Source organism: Hyaena hyaena, unplaced genomic scaffold, assembly GCF_003009895.1.
Source record: "Hyaena hyaena isolate Hyena2069 unplaced genomic scaffold, ASM300989v1 scaffold_146, whole genome shotgun sequence".
Taxonomy (NCBI): domain Eukaryota; kingdom Metazoa; phylum Chordata; class Mammalia; order Carnivora; family Hyaenidae; genus Hyaena; species Hyaena hyaena.
The window spans coordinates 528,354-534,548 of record NW_024080778.1 but is presented as its reverse complement, the minus strand read 5'-3'; positions in this window follow the sequence as shown (position 1 = coordinate 534,548).

The following is a 6,195-nucleotide window of genomic DNA, read 5'->3' as shown; positions in this document are numbered from 1 at the left end:
AATAACCAAGGTGGAGTGGAGAGGCTTGCAACTAAAACTGACAGTGAGATTCCTAACCTTAACCACTCCAGCAATCTCCATACCGGCATCATAGCCTCCTCAGTGTATTAGCAGCCTGGGTGGAGTATAGACAAGCTCTTTCATCTGATGTGCCAAGTTTCCTAGAGCATGTCGTTGGTCAGCAGTAGCCTGAGCTCCCCATCGATCAGGGCCAGTGGGCTTGGGGCTCCCTAGGCATAGAGGCTGGTGGGAGGGACGCTAGAAGGAATTATGGGATCTGGAGGTCCAGAGGCACAACTCCATATCAATATCAATCTTATGTAAAGACTTCTTCACTGGGTACTGAACCAACTCAGTGACTCTGGGAATAGTCCTGTTAGCCAAGTAGAAGTGAGGATGGGGATAATTTTGAAGGGCTGGGCAGCAGAGAGTGGCATAGGCACTGAGGGAAAGACCAGCTTCAGGGCCTTGTGCTGTGAACGCAAAGGCTGGTTATATTCTGTTGACCCTAATTTCTTTAGTTATTACCCAAATTACAATTAAGGATCTAGAGAGGAATTCTGAATTGTCATCATAACATTTCAAAGCAAAATTATTTTCTAGTAGACAGTATGGTAAATAATTTCTTTCTTATCTCACAGACTCAACTAGGGCTTTCCTACCTTTAGGTGTGCATGTTCCATTATTTAAAAACTTTGCCCCTGGCCGAAGACATTCAAAACTCTTTTGCTGACAGTAAGTTGGGAAGCTTTTCCCAGTAGTTGAACACACTGAGGTACCATTCTTTGGGCACTGATAAGGGAGTTTACAGGTACAGGTCCCGTCAATGCATTTCTGCCATGGTTGACAGAAGACTTTATTGCAGGAGAGATGTGTGTATTTTTCAGTTAGGCACTTGTTGTCTAGCAGATCCTTTGGAGGTATGTACGATGTTGAAGGATGCTGTAAAACACAAAACAAACACTAATAAACTAGTTTTATTTTTTGAAGATCATTAAGTGAAGAAAAGGAACAAAAGAGATTCCCCTATCCCACAGTATAGATGAGGGTAGGGTGTGTCCCGGCTTACAGAATCACAGATGTGACTTCTAGTCTTAGCCTGGGGACTTACAGTTATATGCCCTTGGGTAAGTTACTTACCCTCATGGAATGTTCATTTCCTCATCTGTACAATGGGGATAATATCTTCTATTTTGTAAGGCTAATGAAAGGATTAGAAATTATATACATATAATGGTTGACAGGTATGCAATCAATGGGAACTATTATCCTAAAGCCAATATAAAACTCTGCCTTTGAAGAAATCAAATTCATGACTTATGAATCTCATAAGTCATGTTAAAAACTAACAAAATTGGTGCTAAATATAATCTTGTGGAATGAGTTGGTTAATTTCATTAATAAATGCAAAACCATTTGTTAAACTCTCTACTGTGTGTAAAGTTTCTCCAAGATGAACATACATGGGCTCTGTCTTCCAAGGGCTTGACAGCTAGGCGATAAGATAGACACATACATAATAACAGGTGTACAAGGAAGACTGTGGTAATTGATGTAACAGTGTACAAATCCAATACAGTACTCTTGGAGAACCGAAGTGAAAGAGGGTTAGTCTTTCTGGGGGGTATTTAAAAAGGCTCAAATGGTAGCATTTGAGCAGGGTAAGGAAAGACAGATGCTAGCAGAGGGCTGCTGCTAATGAAAGACAGGAGGGATGATGCAGAATGTATTTTAGGGACTCATGAGTAGTCCCAGCTGATGAACATATGGGGCTTTGTGTGTTTCAAATGAGGTAGTCACTGGTCAAGAAACTGGTTAAGAGAGAGGCAGCAGAAGTAGGGTATGAGAATGGTTTGGAAAGACACTCAAGCAAGGAAAGCAATAGGTTTAATCCATGAAGGTCTTGAGGGTGGGTCCTAGGTTTGAGGCTGAGTGACAGTAAAAATGCATAATGATGCTCTTATGAATGTTTTTGGAACCAGCTGAATGTGAAGAATCTAAAGGACATGCATCTGGACATAATCTGTGGGAAAGGATATAGATGTGTGTCTTAAGCTTGGAAGACAGATTATTAGTTAACTCAATAAATGAGTTAGTAAGCACCACTCTGTGCCAGAGAATGGCTTAAGCCTAGAACAAGAGGAATAAAACTCTCTGTCCAACCCAAAGAGAGACAGGCAAGCCTCACAATTTCTCTGACAGACATGGGCTGGGGATATCATTAGGACAGTGTTGTAGGCCCCTGGCATGACTAGGAGGCTCCAAAACATTTCCAGAAATTCCTGTTTTCTGGGCTGTGTTTTGAAGGTGCTGTGCATGGGTCCTCTGGCAGAGGGGGTGGTGGGCAGGCACTTCAGATAGGACTGTAAGAAGAACACCAGGCTTGTTCAAGGCTAGAGAATAGAATGAGAGGGTGGTGGAGGCTAAGAGAGCAGGTCCTGAGGGAGCCACTTTAAGCTAGGAAGCAACTTTGCTTTTGAGGAAGATCTTGGAGATAAGATCAGACAGGCAGGGCCAATTAGACCTGCAGGAATCCAGAGGAAATCTGTTAAGAGCTGGAAACAGATCAGTTGGGTCAAAAATGCATTGTGGAAAGTCAGTGTTTTCTCTCTCCCCAAGATGGCCCATCTGGAGGATGAGTGTCTTGTCCCTTAGTCTCACCAGCCCCCAACGACAAGTTCCCCCTCTCTTTTTCAGTGTTTTCCAGGCTGCAATAACAGCCAGTGGGGGCAGGAACAAACTGAACAATCTTTAAATGCTGTCAAAAAAACAAATAAGGGGCGCCTGGGTGGCTTAGTCGGTTAAGCGTCCGACTTTCGCTTAGGTCATGATCTCGCGGTTCGTGGGTTCGAGCCCCGCGTCAGGCTCTGTGCTGACTGCCAGCTCAGAGCCTGGAGCCTGTTTCAGTCTGTGACTCCCTCTCTCTCTGACCCTCCCCTGCTCATGCTGTCTCTCTCTCTCTCTCTCTCTCCTAGAAATAAATAAAGAAAAACATTAAAAAAAATTTGAAAAAAAAAAACAAACAAACAAACAAATAAAAACCAATTAATTAAAGCCATGCAAAAAATTTTGCATAAGCTCTGAAAGTCTTTCTACCTAATATACTTTTCAGTAAACTTTATTAAATAGCCATAGAAACAAGAAAATTTGACAGTCATTCACTACATTGGCTTTTAACACACTAATCTTTAAAGAAATCTACGAGTTACATACTTTTCATGGTTCCATGTATCTCTTTTGTGGCACTTATTAGGGATGAAATGTTTGTAGTTCCTTAGCTCCTATATCTTCCACTGAGAAGACTGTAGGTGCCCTGATACAGGAAATGTCACCCTGTTACGTATCATCCTTATATTGAAAAAGGGATATTCTGATTGAGTGCAAATAGAAAACAACAGAAACCTGGGTGTCATAAATTTTCAATCATTATTCAATTCGAGCAAAAACAAAAAGTTAAGATTTTTAGTCCCAGGAACAGTCATATAACAGCAGGTATGAAGTCCAATTCTGTGTAATCATTGACACTGATCTTCATTTCAGGTGAAAGCTTCTCCTTTTTTCCACCTCAGACTTGCTTTGAGGGACAATGTGGGCCTAGTATTCACTGAATGGTGAAAAAAAGCTCAAAACAGTCAGAACATTGAGGAGAATTTACACTAAAGGAGCTGAAGATGTGGAGCAAGTAAGAGTTTGCTTCCCAGACACAGGGTTCCTTTGCTCCATGTGTCTAATGCTGCAGAGAGCTTCAGAGGATGAAGGCTGAACAAAGGCCACTGAATTAGATGAGCAAAGATCATTGGGACTCTTTTGAAGTAGTTTGAGCTGAGTGTGAGACATAGAAACCAGACTTTGGTGAGGTAAGGCCAGAACAGGGAGTGAAGAAATGGAAGCAGAAGTACAGGGCAGCCATTTTGGTTGGCCTTGTACTTAAACATGTGAGACTGAACACAGGCTTTAAACAAAATCTCTGCTAGGGGCGCCTGGAGACTCAGTTGGTTTGGTTAAGCATCGGATTTCAGCTAAGGTCATGATCTCACAGTTTGTGAGTTTGAGCCCCGCAATTGGACTGTATGCTGACAATTAGGAGCTTGGAGCCTGCTTCAGATTATGTGTCTCCTTCTTTCTCTGCCCCACCCCCACTTGTGCTCTGTCTCTCAAAAATAAATAAATGTAAAAAATATTTAACAAAAAAATCTCTGCTTCTTCTCCAAGCTCCACTAAAGTGAGAGTAACAGAATTAAAAAAAAAAAAAAAACACTCAAAGTGAATGAGGAGAGTGTTAGAGGCAGTTAATTAGGTTCTAACAGGATGCCTGGAGGCCAGCAAAGAAGTCATGCTCAGCTATTAGGAAAGTCAGAGGCCTGACTGGGCAGCACTCCTGAACAAAGCCACAAGAAGCGGGGTCAAACGAGACAGGCCCAAGATGGCTGAAAAGTAGGCCAAATAAGGAAGAAAAGACCTGAAACCCTGCTTCCAAGACATCCTTGCTCCAAACAATAAATATTCCACCTCACTGTTAACAATCATCAATAAAAGTTAGAAACCCAAACCCCAGGGCATGCAGTGTTCTCTCTCACTCTCCCCTAGCTTGTCCATTCTCACATCTCCAGAACATAATTTCACCTTAATAATCTTTCCTGCTTGTACTGCCCATCCATTGTGCTCTATCTGCCTTTGAATTCTCTCACCAAGAATGGTGGGTGATATTTTTTGGACAAATTAGTTCAGGGCTTCAGGGCCCGGGGTCTCCGCAGTCCACCCGGTGACAAGAGGACTGCAGACTTAAGGTCACAATTTTGGAAGGTGGAAAGCAGATGGGCCGGTGGTAAGTGAATTTAGCAGACCAGAGAGAACTGAAAAGTCCTGAGGAAAGGCCATAATAATAAAGCAAATTCATCCCACAGAACCCCAGAAAAGTTTTGGAATCAGTACTTTTGAAGATGGAGTGACTAAAAATCCAGGTGATTAGTTCTAAGAAGGGAGCAATATTGTTGAAACAGGTTGAAGAAGGGTAAGGAATGGTGGAGAAGATTGTTTTAGAAATTAAGCAGTTTCTTATTCTTATACCTTTTCATTGTAAGTTAGAATCAATTTTATAATAATATTACCATTTTAAATTTCAGGTTGATGGTAATGGCTAACACCAACACAGTGGCTATTGACAATGGCAATAATCAAATGAGACCTAGAAAATTATTGTGGGGCAATAGTTGGGGACAGAAGAGTAAGGTCTGTTTATCCATTGTGTAAAATATGATGAAGTAGTCTTTAACTCTGTGGGACTGGGTAAGTTACATGTGTCTATGGGTCCTCAATGCCTAGAACAGTGAGCTGATGATCTTTAAAGACATTATTAAAGGGGTTTGTAAATGTATTTGTATACCAGTATTTGCCTGAAATAGATTATTAATTATGCCCTGCACATTTATGTAAACTCATCTTTCCAATGTATGTGGATGCTAAGATTAATAGGCAAAATTACTTAAATCATGACTGAAATTATACTGATTTTGTTACTTCCTTCCCTCCCACAATAACAGATACTAAAAGAACTACTACTATTATGTGTGTGATTGATGGTATAAGATGAGATGATGGATCAAAGTGTTTCTTAATGTTTATCTTTAAGGTAAACATTAATACTGTTTGCTAAAATCTTACTCTATTTCCAGGCAAATGGGAAGATTGCATTCCTTCCTGAGGTTGGATACGGCGGTGAGTTGCTTTGACTTATGAAATGTAAGCTAAAGTAACATGTGTTGGTTTCAGGTAGAAGCATTTAATTGCCAGCGCTCAACAACCTGTCCTCACATGGTGATCATGGAAGCATGTGTTGCAGAGACACCATAGAACCAAAGCAGCTTAGAATTCTGGGTCAACACGCGGTGGTCAGGTTTTCTAGAGAGTCACTCGGACCCACAGTGGACTCTGCATGAGTAAAAGTTAATTTCTGTTGTGTGAAGCCACTGAGATTTTGGAATTGGCTCTTATACTGCATAACCTAGCCGAAACTGTGTAACACTAGATACCGAGATGTACATAGCTGTCTCTATCTAGATATAGTCTTCATAATCTCAAACCTTGAGAACTACTTATCTATAAAGTATGGGATCTAAATCATTCTGTGTGAGCTATGTATGAGTTGATTGAAGCACGGTACGTAAGAGGTGTTTTTTTTTTTCCATTTTTATTTAG